Source organism: Podarcis vaucheri (genome assembly GCF_965113315.1).
Source record: "Podarcis vaucheri genome assembly, chromosome: 1".
NCBI classification, from domain to species: domain Eukaryota; kingdom Metazoa; phylum Chordata; class Lepidosauria; order Squamata; family Lacertidae; genus Podarcis; species Podarcis vaucheri.
In genome coordinates, this window is record NC_138759.1 from 117,772,987 (window position 1) to 117,788,811 (window position 15,825).

A 15,825-nucleotide genomic window follows, 5' to 3' on the forward strand; every position below is an offset into this window, starting at 1 on the left:
CAGAAGATAATAAGGAATAAACCAGAGGTGGGATTACTTTGAGTGTAATATGCCAGAGGCCATAGACCGACGGTGGATATGTCTCCCTGCCCTTCCCTTTATTTCAGCTCCCTCCCCTGCCATTTATTTATGTATTATATAACGATATGAATATATCACTTGATCGCAGTAAAACTTCTAAGCAGCTCACGAGAAATATTAAAACCATCCCTAAACACGGTTGAAAACAATTTAAAACATTTAAAGCTAACTGAAATTAATAGTAATATAAATTAAAACACTTCAACATCTATGTGTGTGGCTTGCCTAAACAGAAACGTTTTAAGCCAATGTTAAAAGGAGCGCAGCCCGCCAACAGACAGGTGCCGCCACACTGAGCAGTCAATTTCTTACAAGTACAGAAAGGGCACCTGTAAGAATGTCAATGTCCAGAAATCCATGGCCTACCTGGTGGCAAGACAGAGATCTTGGAGGACCCAAGCTGAGGTCAATCAACATGGGCAGTTGAGGAGATGAGCATCTCAGTCCTGCTTCCCTGTTGGACTTTGCAGGCTGATTGCAGCACCTGGGCCTGATGAGGCAGATGACTCTCACCTGCTCCAAGGGAGGAATCACACCCCTCCTCCCAGAGCTAGCAAGTCCCACCTGGCCAGCTAGGGAGATGGGCTGTGGGCCTTTGTCTGCCTCAGCCTCCTGGAGACCCTGCCTGCTTCTCCCTACGCCTCAGAGCCCACCGTGTTCGTGGAGACAGGGACCCCTCTAACTGATGATGAGGTTCCTGCTCTGGTTCCTGTGCACTGACTTCCATCCCCTCGTCATCCTCCGCCACCCTGTGAGTACTTCCTACACCAGCCTCCTCTTCCCCACCCTCTGCTTGCCCCAGTGTGTCCCAGTCCTGGCTACACCCCTCACCGGGATCCTCTTCCTCCTCTCCATAGTCCTGCCACTTCCTGACAGCCAGTCCCACAGCTCAAAGCAGTTGAGTGGGCACATATGGGAGACAGTGGCCCAACGAGAAAACTGGTCCCAAGTCATTAAGGGCTTTATATACCAATAGTACCTCCTCAGACCAGATGCAGATTTAGGACAGCACAACTGGTTCCACCACACTGGGCACCAAGCCTAGCGGTCTGTTGCAACTATGACGTAGTGAACTGAGCAGGTGAGAGGTGGTGAGCCGCTGAATTTTGGCCTCACATAGGGTACTACTGAAATTTGAAAGGTCAAAGTTTGCCCCTGCTAGAACTAGGGGTAGAAAACGCCCGCTATAAATAAATCAGAAATTAAATCGTTATCACACACACAAAACAAACGCTATGGAAAACTGCACGGAATTTTCTTTTACTCTCCAGCGCCATCTGGTGTTGCATGTTTATAACACATTCAAAACACTGGTGTTTTTTTACTAATGTAGCCGAGTCGTAGGTCTGGTAACAAACTGGCAAGCAGTGCAAATGTTTGAGGAAAGATCTTACATGCTGCCAGGGCCTCACTCCTGTCAGCAACCACACTGCAGCATTCTGCACTAGCTGCAGTCTCTTGGTCAAGCGAAATCCAAACATGGAGTGTGCTGCTGTCGCCAGCGCCTGAGCTGTGGTTGATCTGAGTTTTCCCATTCCAGGAATGGCCAAAATTGTTATACCAGGCGCAGCTGGTGAAAAGCGTTTCTACCCACTGAGGCTACCTGCACCTCCGGTGACAAAGATGGATTCAGAAGCAACCCAAACGGCGAACCTGCTCCATCACGGAGAGGCCAACCCCAACCAGGGTAAGCAACTGATCCATTGATCAAACCCAGGAACCACTCGCTCACAGTGCCTCTGACTTAACTTGGGAGGAAGTTCTATTGAACTCAAATGAACATGCATAAGATTGTTCTGCAACTGCTGAGTGTAGAGGAATTCACAGCTAATCACAAAAGACTTGCAAGTATATCTTCTAGGAAGCGTTACACAGTTGTGGTCTTGTCCACACTCCCACTTGTCCTGTGCCTAGAAAGCATGATGTCATTGGCGATTTGGTGTGTGTTGGCTGCAGCAAGGGCTGCTTTGGATTGGCTGCTCCTGCGTTAAGTGGGTTGGTGATTGGTTAGTCTGGCAAGTGCTGGCTGTCACTGTGGCAATCGGCGTTCGATATTTAACTGCTGTTGGTGAGTGGATAGATGCTTCTTGTGTTCTGCAACATGAGTGAATGTGAGCGTTTTCCATTCGGGTTATTTATTTTCTGCACTCCCCCACCCAAAAAAACTTAACAAATCTTTGTAATCCCCCCCCCAAAAAAGCTCAACAACTCTGGGCCATCTCCCCCCATTTTCTTAAATTTGATTCCCCCAAAATAGGGGGTGTGTTATACACAAAAATACAGTAATTTTTATTTTGTTTCAGAAGTATAAAATTATAACAGTACAACCATACACGTCCATATTTCAGATTCCTCTGAATCTCTGGACTTCCCAATTCCCCTCCATAGGTCCTATTTTAAAACTTTTTCTACTGCATCTTCTCCAATGATCTATATTTTATATAACTCCATTGTCTCCATAATACTTGCTACATTTCAAGTGTTATTGCAATCCCGCTAATGTTTCCATTTGCTTACAGTGCTCTCCAAGATAAATTATAAATTTTTCCCATTCTTTGTTAAAGTGTTGGTCTTCTTGGTTCCTGAGCTTTCTGGTCAGTTTTGCCATTAATCCAACAGTTTAATAATCCAGAGAAAACTCAAATTGCTGGTTTATCCATTTAAGTGTGAAAGAGCAGTTTGCCCCCCTCCCGGGGGGGGGGGGAAGAAGCCATGGGACAAGAGGCAGTGTGGATGATGATGATGATGATGATGATGATGATTTATTGAATTTATATACTGCCCTGTACCCAGAGGTCTCAGGTCGGTTCACAGAAAAGATCAACATAAAAACTACAATATATATAATTCAAATAAAAACAACAATCCAATCACACACACACACACACACACACACACACACACACACACACTTGTGTTTGTTTAAGCCTTGTGTTAAGCCAGGGGTCAGCAAACTTTTTCAGCAGGGGGCCGGTCCACTGTCCCTTAGACCTTGTGGGGGGCCGGATTATTATTATTTTTTGGTGGGGGGGGAATGAACAAATTCCTATGCCCCACAAATAAAACAGAGATGCATTTTAAATAAAAGCACACATTCTGCTCATGTAAAAACACCAGGGAGGCTCCACAAATAACCCAGAGATGCATTTTAAATAAAAGGACACATTCTACTCATGTAAAAACATGCTGATTCCTGAACCGTCCGTGGGCCAGATTGAGAAGGCGATTGGGCCGGATCTGGCCCCCGGGCCTTAGTTTGCCGACCCATGTGTTAAGCCTTGTGTGTGTTTAGAATACCCAGTCTGTACGCAGGCAGGCTGTTGGGTTGCCTACCATTCTCCTGTGTTTCTCTAGAGGATGCTAGTGAGCTGCACATTGGCTTGCAGAATCATGAGCCTTGTTATCCCACAGGAGGTCAGCATTCTCATAACATTAAAGCTGAATACCACAGCCTGCTGAACTCTTCCTGCGTAAAAGAGGGAACGCAAAGTGAATGAAACAAAGCCAGTGCACAGTACTCATTCACACAGAAGGCACAGAAACCGCATCATGTGTGACTAGGAGCAGAAAAGCCTTCTGACTTAGAAGCACCAGTCTACTTCAGCCATGATTTTACATGCAAGGCCTAACTTCCCTGTCTGAGCTCAGTGTGGCTTCCTTGTTATATAGACAGACAGCTAAAGGCTCACAGAGGTCAGCAGTTGGTAATTCCTCATTCTAGGCCTCTACAAGGCATTCCTGAGAATTAAAATTATTGCCTTGCTGGAACGTAGAGTTCAGTGCACTAGAGAGCATGGCTTTGCGGGCTGCTTAAAAGCTGTTTGTAACCTCTTGGCAGCTTTTATAGTAAAGAAGACGAAACAGCAGCACCAATCTTATGTGCTGAATGCATTCGTAGCTCTGGTTGAGTCGTACCTTGGTGTTTGAACAGCTTAGTTCTCGAATGTTTTGGCTCCCAAATGCCGCAAACCTGGAAGTGAGTTTTCCAGTTTGCGAACTATTTTTGGGAGCTAAACGTCCAACGGGGCTTCTGCGGCTTCCGATTGGCTGTAGGAGCTTCCTGCAGCCAATCAGAAGTCGCAATTTAGAAGTCGAATGGACCTCCAGAACAGATACCATTCGACTTCCAATGTACGACTGTACTGTGGACCGCAAGCCTATGTAGGGAAGGGGAGCCCCACACAGGGTGCATTGCAGTAATCCTGTCTTGTTGTCACCAGTGCCTCAACTACTGTGGTTAACCTCCTCTGGTCCAAGAATGGTCAAAGCTGTTGTATCAAGTGCAGCTGGTAGAAGGTGCTTTTAGTCATTTGAGGCTACTTGGCCTCTGTTGACAAAGCTGGATCCAGAAGCACCTTCAGATTGAATGCCTGCTCCTTTGGGGGAATGCGGGCAACTGAGCAGTTTTCTCAGCATACTTGGTGTACCAAGAGGAAAGTCAACAGAGTTTTATGTGACTTAAGGCCTAGCGAATGTGTTTAAGATCGCAGTTAGCATCCTTATATTTAAAAGGGAAATGCTCTTAACATCTGAAAGACGGTAGACTTTCATTCTATGTAATTAACAAAAGAAAACTGCCTTTCAGATTGCAAATCCCCTTCCTTCCAAGATGACCAACGGCTCCAAACACATTTTAATAGCCTTAAAGAGTTATCTACTAGCACTAAAGTTAATGGGACAGTGGCACTGGCCACCAGTCTGGGATAAGAGCCTACTGTTTGTCCTTCGTGGAATGAATGGGAGTTCAGTTTTATTGAAAGAGGAATCGTCCTGCTCTGGGCCAATGTTTTTCATTAGTTCTTTAAGACTGCAATATATACACTTTCCCGGATACAAGTTCAACTGAACTAGACTTTTTTCCCCTCAGTGGACTTGCACTGTAAAGTGGTTGGGGGCGGGCAGGGGCAGGGACTGCAAAATGGAAGTGCATTGCCTAAAAACACAAAGGCTAGGGCATTGTTTTAACATTTTACCATATATACTTGAGTATAAGCCGACCCGGATATAAGCCGAGGCACTTAATTTTAGCACAAAATAATTGGGAAAACTTATTGACTCGAGTAGAAGCTGGTTCACCACACCACAAACCTGGTGATGGCAGCAGCGGCAGAGGAAGAACAAGCAGCCCAAAAGGGCTGCTTTTGGGCTGCTCGTCCCTCCAGCGCCGCCTGCCTCACTCGAGTATAAGCCGAGGGGGGGGGGGTTTCAGCCTAAAAAATGTTCCTCCTCCTAGTTCCTAGTTCCTGTCCTAGTTCCCCCTAGTGCCTCCTCCTAGTGCCTCCTCCTAGTTCCTCCTAGTTCCTCTTGCTAGTTCCGCCTAGTGCCTCCTCCTAGTTCTAGTTCCTCCTCCTAGTTCTTCCTAGTTCCTCCTCCTCCTAGTTTTTCCTGCTCCTCCTAGTTTTTCCTCCTCCTCCTAGTTCTCCTAGAACTAGGAGGAGGAGGAAAGACTAGGAGGAGGAGGAGGAGGAGGAGGAGGAGGAGGAGGAAGTAGGAACAACTAGGAGGAGGAATTAGGGGGGACTGGGAGGAGGAACTAGGGGGACTAGGAGGAGGGGCTAGGGGGAACTAGGAGGACCTAGGGGAACTAGGAGGAGGAACTAGGGGGCTAGGGGAGGGGCTAGGAGGAACTAGGAGGGACTAGGGGAACTAGGAGGAGGCACTAGGGGGACGAGGAGGAACTAGGAGGACCCAGGAGGAGGAACTAGGGGGAACTAGGAGAGGGGCTAGGGGGAACTAGGAGGAGGAACTAGGAGGGGAACTAGGAGAGGCACTAGGAGGAGGAACTAGGAGGAGGGACTAGGAGAGGCACTAGGAGAAGGCACTAGGAGGAGGAGGAGGAGGAACTAGGAGGAGGAGGAGGAGGAGGAGGAGGAAGAAGAACTAGGAGGAGGAGGTGGAACTAGGAGGAGGAGGAGAAGGAGGAGGAGGAACTAGGAGGAAGAACTAGGAGGAGGAGGAGAAACTAGGAGGAGGAACTAAGAGGAGGAACTAGGAGGAGGAGGAACTAGGAGGAGGTGGAACTAGAAGGAGGAGGAGGAGGAGAAGGAGAAGGAGAAGGAGAAGGAGGAACTAGGAGGAGGAGGAACTAGGAGGAGGAGGAACTAGGAGGAGGAGGAGGGACTAGGAGGAGGAGGAACTAGGAGGAGGAGGAGGAACTAAGAGGAGGAACTAGGAGGAGGAGGAACTAGGAGGAGGTGGAACTAGGAGGAGGAGGAACTAGGAGGAGGAGGAGGAACTAGGAGGAGGAGGAGGAGGGACTAGGAGGAGGGACTAGGGGGAACTAGGAGGAGGCACTAGGAGGAACTAGGAGGAGGAGGAACTAGGAGGAGGAACTAGGAGGAACTAGGCAGAACTAGGAGGAGGAGGAACTAGGAGGAGGAGGAACTAAGGAGGAGGAGGAAGAACTTGGAGGAGGAGGAGGAACTAGGAGGTGGAGGAGGAGGAACTACTAGGAGGAGGAGGAGGAGGAGGAGGAGGTAGAACTAGGAGGAGGAGGAAGAACTAGGAGGAGGATTAGGAACAACTAGAAGGAGGAGGAACAACTAGGAGGAGGAGGAACAACTAGGAGGAGGATTAGGAACAACTAGGAGGAGGAGGAGGAGGAGGAACAACTAGGAGGAGGAGGAGGAACAACTAGGAGGAGGAGGAGGAACAACTAGGAGGAGGAGGGACAGCTAGGAGGAGGAGGAACAACTAGGCGGAGGAGGAGGAGAAGGAACAACTAGGAGGAGGAGGAGGACGAGGAGGAACAACTAGGAGGAGGAGGAGGAGGAGGAGGAACAACTAGGAGGAGGAGGAACTTGGAGGAGCAACTAGAACTCGAACTAGAACTACTTCATGTTGCCAGCAAGAAGCTGAGAAAATGCCATTTTGCCCACCATGGGAAATACTGCATTCGGAGGGAGATGCTTAGATTCTGCTTATAAGGCAGTACAAGCCATGCAGGGCAAAACCTAAACAGGATGTAAAGTAACTGAATCCCAACCCGCTGTATCCCTGTTGTAAATGTGCCATTTGTATACATTAATGTATTACTAGACATAGACACATGCAGCCAGTGCCGGATTACCAAATAGGCAGAGTAGGCACTGGCCAATGGGCCCCACTCCAACGGATCAAAATAATATTGATTTGACCTTGAAAGAAAATTACAAACAAACTTTCTTAGTTCAATGCAAGGGGAGATTTCGACTGCCTAGAGGCCTCCAGATGGTTTAATCTGGTACTGCATGCAACCTTGACCCCTTTGCAGACCCTTGCCTTAGACATCAGCAGCATAACTTGTTTGCATTCAATACCCCAGGTCTTGAAGGGTGGTGGTGGGGAGGCTAAAATTTGACACACACCTCAGCCCTCGTGCTGCCTTACCAAAGCTGACTGAGGTGCCGGGCATTGGGAAGGGTCCTAGAGCTCTCCCACCTCCTTCCCACAGCTGGAAAAGTGCTAACTAGGCTTTGGGAAGGAGTCAGGATGACTAAGACCCTGTCAGAGCCCTCATGCTTCCTTCCCAAATCCCAGGGGTCTCCTTACCCAGCTTTGGGAAGGCAGTGTGAGGGCTGCCTGTGTGGAGGGGTGTCAAATGTTGTCGAGGGCCACCCAAAAAGGCCTTAAGGGCCACATACAGCCCTTGCTATGTATGTTGGACCACCCTGCCTTAAGTGCAATGGAGGATACGTGATTTTGTTGGTGTGGTATGTGGCCAATCAGTCATAGAGTTGGAAAAGCAGGTAAATCTTCTTGTGTTCTCCAGAGGTGCTGAATGTGATGTACCTTGGACTTTCTCATTTTCTCCACCTAGCTGTGAAATCATGATAAACAAGCATAATGGGCACACTACGTACTACTTCTAACAGAGGAGATGAGCTTTCACCTGATGAATGATAGTAGCATTTGGTACAGGCTGGGGCTCATTGTTTTTGCCTACTTTTTGGGCCTAAGAACAGGGCAAACAAAATCTGCCAGAGATGTATAAAATCCCTTGAATGTGATCTTTTGGGATTTTGCAAGGAATCTGCCTGGGTATATAGGAAAAGAAGCTGTGGTTTTCATAGCAGACCAAGGTGAGCTTGCCTTATTGACAGGAATTTTGATTCCTTGCTCCAGCTGTTTCCTCCATCTCTTCACACGAGGCAACCCCCAGGCTCCTGCAGAGGTTATATTAAACATGCTGCTTATTTTAATCACATCACAGAAATTCCTCGTTCTTCTTGCTAAGTTTTACATATTTTCTTCCCGCAAGCCTGCCAACTCTCACACTTAGCAAATAAATATATCTTCCACTGAACTCTCCTCCTTTTATTGAATTACTTTTCTTAGCAACTGGAGGTGCCGAAAGTATGTTTTGGACAAAACTGTTCTCCAAACTAGGAAATGGTGTCTTGACTTGATATATACCGTAGATAAAAGAAAACAATAACATCCGTATATTCCTTCAAGCCACTGCACTCAGACTCTAGGCTCCCATTCAGTCATTGACTCATATTTCTTTTTTCAGTTTATGCTTTGGCAATCTACTGGCACTAATGTAAATGTCCTAAACTTTTGCAAGGGCTTGTCCGAGAGTGTAAAATATCTTTACCTGCATTGAGCCCCTTCACTGCAGACACACAGTTCACTGATCTGCTAAACACTCCAGCGATCATGGACTGTGTAAAAGAATCTTACACGCTTGTAAATGTCAAGAGAAGTTACTGGCATTTATAGAAAAGTAACTGCTTTACTGTCTCCAATTCCACAGAGCATATGCACTGTGTACCTCAGAGTTCAGCTTATTCTACTGAGTTTGAGGTATCTGAGGCCATAAATAGACTGAGATGTCTTGTCCTTTCAGAGATGTCAGTGTCTCAGGAGTGGAAAAAAGGGTAAATGGCTTTATGAAGAATGGGGGCAGGGGGTGGGTTGGGAAGAAGGCCGCAAACTGAGATTTCAGCCTCAAAGCCTTGCTTTCAGGCCATCTCTAGTCTCTAAAACATAGGCAGAGCCAGCTGTCTTATTTTCAAGCTTTTCCTATTTTCAAACCACAAGAATTCTATAATGTTGCTCTTTTAAGTGGTCAGGTACAGTCCTTGTCCATTAGTCAATAAGTGTAAAAATGAGTAAAACTTAGTTGACTACCACCCAAGGTGTCCCTTGCCTCAAGGGCTGTCAGAGCCAAGTCCAGTTAGAAAGAAAATCAGGGATCTTCAAGTTCTCCACTAAGAGCATCTGGACAGTAATTATTTCTAAATTTGTATTATAAATTCATATATGCTAATTTTATGACAGTCTGCATCCTCTTTTATGGCAATGCACAAGTAGATTCTGTTCTTATCCTGAAGCAAAGTTCTTCACCTGAAGCACTATTTCTCTGTTAGCGGAGTCTGTAACCTGAAGCGTATGTAACCTGAGGTACCACTGTATAAGGCAGGTCCATAGTTCAGTGGTTGTGTATGGGATTGTACCATAAACATGTAAGCCAGGTCTGACGATACAATGCACCACTTGTAAATCAGAATTGCCCAATTTAAAAGCATCCCGCCAGAGGCTTTTGCATTTTAATGCACCTTTTCCTTTGCAACTTGACCAGATTAATTATTTCCACCTTGTCACTTGGCAGGTGGGTCACATTTTCTTTCCACCGCCTTAATGAACTAATTCAATTTTTCTCCCCTCTCTCTCTCTCCTTGTAATTAAGATTGTGAGTTACAGATCATAATTATACGCCGGCTTAGTGTCCGCGTCACTCTCTATTAAAGGCGATATATGCTACCGTCCTATTTCTTGTTTGAAAAGACATACCGCTCGTTTTTCATACAATAGGAGAAGAAACTACCATATTGCAAGCAGGGGGGGAATTTAAAGGCACCCCAATATGGGGAGCAGCGCAGTAGCTAGTAGGATGCTATACGAAGACATGTCCAAGGTGACCTTCGTGGCTGAACCTGTGTACAGTGGTACCTCAGGTTACATATGCTTCAGGTTAAAGACTCTGCTAACCCAGAAATAGTGCTTCAGGTTAAGAACTTTGCTTTAGGATGAGAACAGAAATCGGGCTCCGGCGGCGCAGCAGCAGCAGGAGACCCCATTAGCTAAAGTAGTGCTTCAGGTTAAGAACAGTTTCAGGTTAAGTACGGACCTCCGGAACGAATTAAGTACTTAACCCGAGGTACCACTGTACACACTTCAGCCTTTGAATCACCGGGGTTTTCTGAAAGTGCTTTTGTAGTCATTGCTTTGGAAGTGTCCATTAACCTGCGTGCTATGCAGACAGCATAGAACCACAGAGTCATAGAATGATAGAGCTGGAAGGGACCACAAGTGTCATGAAATGGGAGGACAACGGGGAGGAGGAAGAGGATCCCGGCGAGGGGATGTAGCTGGGACTGGGACACACTGGGGCAAGCAGAGGGTGGGGAAGGAAGTACTCAAAGGGTGGTGTAGTACTCAAATGGGGGTCAGTGCACAGGACCCAGAGCATCAGGACCCATCACCAGAGCCAGAGGGATCCCTGTCCCTTTGCAGCCTGCAAAGTCCAACAGGGAAGCAGAGCTGAGATGCTCTGTCTCCTCCACTGCCCATGTTGATGGGCCTCAGCTTGGACGCTCCAGGATCTCTGTGGGACTGTGGTTGGGTTTGGACTTTGGACATGTGGATTGACCCTGGACTGGGGATTTGAGATGTTGACTTGCTGCCAGGTAGGCCAGGGGTTTGGGAAAATGAGGGTCATTTACTCCCAACCCCTGCAATGTGTGGGGCTCAGACCCACGGCCCTGAGATTAAGAATCTCATGCTCTGCCAACTGAGCAATTGTTAGGCTGTTGCCATCTGTACACATGGAGGGTGTAGTGTGCATTCCTTTCTTTACCCGCTCCCACTTTGATGCCCACCACACTCCTATAAATAATAATAATAATAATAATAAATTTTATTTATATCCCGCCCTCCCCAGCCAAAGCCGGGCTCAGGGCGGCTAACAACAATCAAATAATCAGTCAAATAATCACACAATCTAAAATATTTCATTATAATTATTATTAATTATATTATATTAATATTAATTATTAATATTAATTATTAATTATTAATTATATTAATTATTATTAATTATATTATTTCATTATAAAATTAATTAAATCAAATCAAACAAACAAACAAAAATTTATTGATATACCCAGTAGTCTGGTAGCACAGCCTGTGCAGGTGCTAGTTAAAGATAGGTAGCCGTGTTGGTCTGCCATAGTCAAAATAAAAGAATTCCTTCCAGTAGCACCTTAAAGACCAACTAAGTTAGTTCTTGGTATGAGCTTTCATGTGCATGCACACTTCTTCAGGTACACAGGTGCTGTTAGTGATCTTGCGCTCAGTGTATGCCAGGAGGCCCTTGCACCATGCAGGCAACTCCATGATTACATTTCTACTTGCTTTTGGAGTGGGGAGGTCAGGTACTCTGAGTTGTATCCAGCGAATGCCAACTCAGAGAAGACCGTGTGAAAATAATGGCCCTGGGTTAGCCATTCACTTCAATGGTTCTACACTGGGTATGACTAACACTGGATAAAACCCTCTGTGGGGGTCCAAAGGCTTCCTTCATGACCATGTATATCTTTTCTTTTGGCAAGGCACTCTGAGTATACTCAGAGGCTAACTGTTCTGGTTATTTGCTGACTGCAGTGTCTGCTTTATTGGAAGGCACTGAAGGAAGTGCTATGCTTAGAGTCTCCCTGACCCTTCAAGCATCAGGCAGGCAGCATCATACAGTTTGTTTACTGAATGAAGACTGGGGGGGGGGGGGGGAGGCACTTCAGGCTTCTGATATATCTGCTCCCTGATATATCCATTAGTTCCACTGGAGTCACTGTGGTTTCTGAAAGGGCAACACACATCTACGTTTTATTAAAGGCCAACACACAAAATGGACACACTTCAAATCTGTCGAACTGCCATTATGAGCAGTCAGATAATATAGATCATGGTGAAAAGGTTTATAGTGATTGCAGCATGAAGTTGATCAAAGTTTCTTACTTAAAAAAAAATATAAAAAGCTATAGGGGAAGCCAGCCCCTTTCCAAGGAGTTGCCATTTTTCAAAACATAAAACTAACACCCCCAAAGTTTTTGAGCTTTTGTTTTTTTTAAGGAAACCACCAAAATTGTTGAGCACACATCTGGGTTTTCCCTGACATTTTGCCGATATGGCAAAATCCCCCCCTGATGCCATTTTTACACCTGAAAACAACCAGGACATGCCAGGAATTTTCCTAACGTATGGCAAGCCTAGCAAAACATTAGTGAAATCTATGAGACTCCCCAAAGACTCAAATATTGATATATACATAGCATATACTGTATACTGTTATGTACTGAGTTGAATAGAATCCAAAAGGCAGCAGTCTGATTGGTCCTAGAACAATAGGATTCAGAATGCAGCAGTCTGATTGGTCCACAGGAGCCACCCAATCCAGCTCCAGGTGGAAGGGAATCCGCACCCTGATTGGCCTACAGGAGAATCCCGGAATTAGCCAATCACGTGGGGCCCATTGTGTAAATAATGTATATGAGGCAGACATTCTGGGGGAACTTCCATTCCTCCTCACCACTATGAGCTGAATAAAGAGCATGAAATCCACTCTCGGCTCTGAGTATATTTCATATACACAACCTAGAATCATAGAATTGCAGCATTGGAAGGGACCCTGCAATACAGGAATATGATTATCTTCAAGGTACAAAATGGCTCAGGTATCTCTCAGGATAATCTCCATGGAAATGTGAAGTAGTGGCTACTAACTGAATTAACCATTATGTTAAGCATGCTGCCAAGATCATCAAACCAGTCTTTGTGTGGAAAATGCTCTGGTAAACAACAATGGTGGGCTTGTGGAATTCAAAGATGCCAACACAAGTATTAGTAATATAGGCTGCCCTCTTCCCTTTCCAAAACACTATTGTGCCTCATCTCAGGCTAGTTTTTCTTAACGATAAAAGCTTTAACATTACAAAAAAAAAAGCAGCATTTCATAACAGTTTAGCTTCAGCAGGATTGTGAATAATAATAAAGCAACAAGTGAAACGTTATCAATTCTAATTCCATTTCTCAGTGGAAAGCTTCTAGTAACAGCTAATAACTAAAGTCAGACCAATCAACTCAGTGACAACATCGCTGAAATATGCAATGCAGCATACTTTCAGATTCCCCCCGCCCCTTTTTTTCTTAATGGAATCTACATGTTGCAATCCCCTCACTTCATGGTTGTAAAATTTTACAGCCCGCTGTGCCTGTTGAGAATTCAGGTGTTTAACCATTGCAGTCTGCCTCAGCTGAAATCTAAAGTAACAGCTAATGCTATCCATGTGCTAAAATATATGAATATTTCAATCAGGCAAGCCAGTAACTTTTTCATAAATGCAGGCATACATAATGCACACAGTGCCTCACCGCTGCTGTCAATGTCACGATGTAATTTTGGCGCGTGTGCTCCCTCGGTTCACATTACAACATCAGGCCCATCTGGATGAATGGACAGGGATGGAAATATATTAGGAACAAGAAGGAAAGAGCTCTTCTGTTTCAACAATGCATAAGAAAGAGGGTGGGGGAGAGAAAGAGCAGTGTTGGTGAAGAAAAGCATACAAGCCTTATCGTGCAAGCTGCCAGGGAGGGGGGCTGCTACAGTATACTAGACTCATATGCCTTTTAAAAGGCTCTGGAGCTTTCGTACTCTGCCCAGCGACTAAAAGATGGAGACATTTTACAGCGTTTACACATAAATTACTTTCCAGTCCAATTTAAACCCACACATACCTCTTTAAAATGCACGGGCAGAATGGAAAAGGATAAGAGTATTTAAAGTATTCGCTTAAATAACAGGTTTATTTATTTGCTTATTGTGCTGGGTGTTCCTGCAAAGCACATTTTTGAGAATGGAAGTAATAAGAAACATGGCCCTCTGACAACCTGACCCACTCTATACTGTTAAGCTGTGAAAGTGTGGGGGTAAAGTTCCTGGTCTGTTCAGCGTCACACGAATTCAACCACGTTTCAAATTTCTCTTGAACTGGGACCAAAGGTATTGAAAGCAATGGGGATAAAATAGCTGGAACTGGGGGTAACTTGGTTCCTGCGTTTGGTGGGTCTGTGTGCTTTTTAACAACCAGCTATGCTTGAATTGGCTCCGACACATGGCCGCTCAGAAGTTCAATGGTCAGAAGTACTCCGAGGCAAGTGTGTATAGATTTGCAACCTTAAAGCACCAATGTAGACTTAGGGGGTACATCAGCCTTAAACTGGCTGCTTAGATGTAACACAGGGTCAGTAACACAGGGAAGCAAGTAATGTGTCCGACCATCACTCTTGTGTTACAAAAGTTGACAAATTCATACTCCTCCCCATCTTTGCAGCTTCATAAATACACAAACCTATTGTATTTCCATGTTTAGAACATAACATTATTCGTGGGTGACAAAATTGGAGTTCTGGAAAACACCATCACATGAGCCACTGTCCCCCCACTTCATTCCCCCTATTTTTATTTATTTATTTTGACAATGCAATGATCATAAATAAATAAGAATAAAAATGTGCACCCCACCGCAGAGACCATTCGATTGTAACTACCCAACCTCCCAAAATTTCAACAGCTCTTGCGATGGTTTGACCCCTTTCCATTTTAACAGTACAAATTCTACAAGCACCTTCCATATCTCCTCAAAATCATTTCACCTGCGTATTCCCTGTCTTACCTTAATGACACATGTTAATTTATAATTAATAGCTATATCCCCTCTTTATACCATTCTTCCATTTTATATTCTGCTTTCTCCTTCCACTTCCTAGCTATCATAATTCATGCAGCTGTCAATCAATTTGTGAGCAAGTCCTTCATAGCCCGCAAACCTTCCACCCCATTGTAAATTGATAATAATGCTACCTCTGGACTTTCGGTCAGCTTTAACCCAGTGATTTCTGTGTTCCACCCTCCTTCAAATCCAGGAATTCCACCTTTGCTGATTGGTTGGTCCAAGGCGGGAAAACCTGCATTGTGTTGACGTGCTATTGGGTAGCCCCTCATAGTGAGTAATTGTAGTGCAGTGTCCAGGTGTTTGGGGATGCCAACCAGTGCCAAACTGGAAAAAGTCACTCCATGTCACTAATACTACTGAAATCTAGAAGAAACCTTAGACTGTGCACCCGCTCTTTCAGAGGAAGGGCAACCCCCATCTAGAACAGCCCACCTTCTTATTTTCTGGATGTGGGAACCACCAATTCACAGTACCTCCATCTTCCCAGTACCAATGCAAAGAGGAGGACAAGGGTGTTTTCCAGTTGACTCAACACAGCAGTTTCATTTAGCCGCCTGCAGAAATCTGGCAGCATTGAGTTTTCTATACAAATGTACATGCATGCCTCTTGCCTGGATACCAAATGGAGTTGATGGCATTGTCTAAGTCTTAATGTGCCTCTTGTTTCCTTTAAACAGCCCAGAAATAAAGCTATCTGTTATCAACTGTATTAAAAAAGCAATATGGATTCATAGATGAACTAAATATTACCAGGCACATGAGGTCAGGCATGCCTTACATCTGCTGCCACACTAGTTTAAAACATTTATGAAATGAAATGAGTGATGGAGAAGGGGAGGGGAGGTGAAGCAGACAGAGAACATTTGGCCTGTGTATTCAGAGCCAATAAGCGTTTCTGCATCTTGCCTGCTTCGTCCTCATTGCCGTATTCAGAAAGTGCTGTGGTGGCTAGAAGGTGTGATTCAAT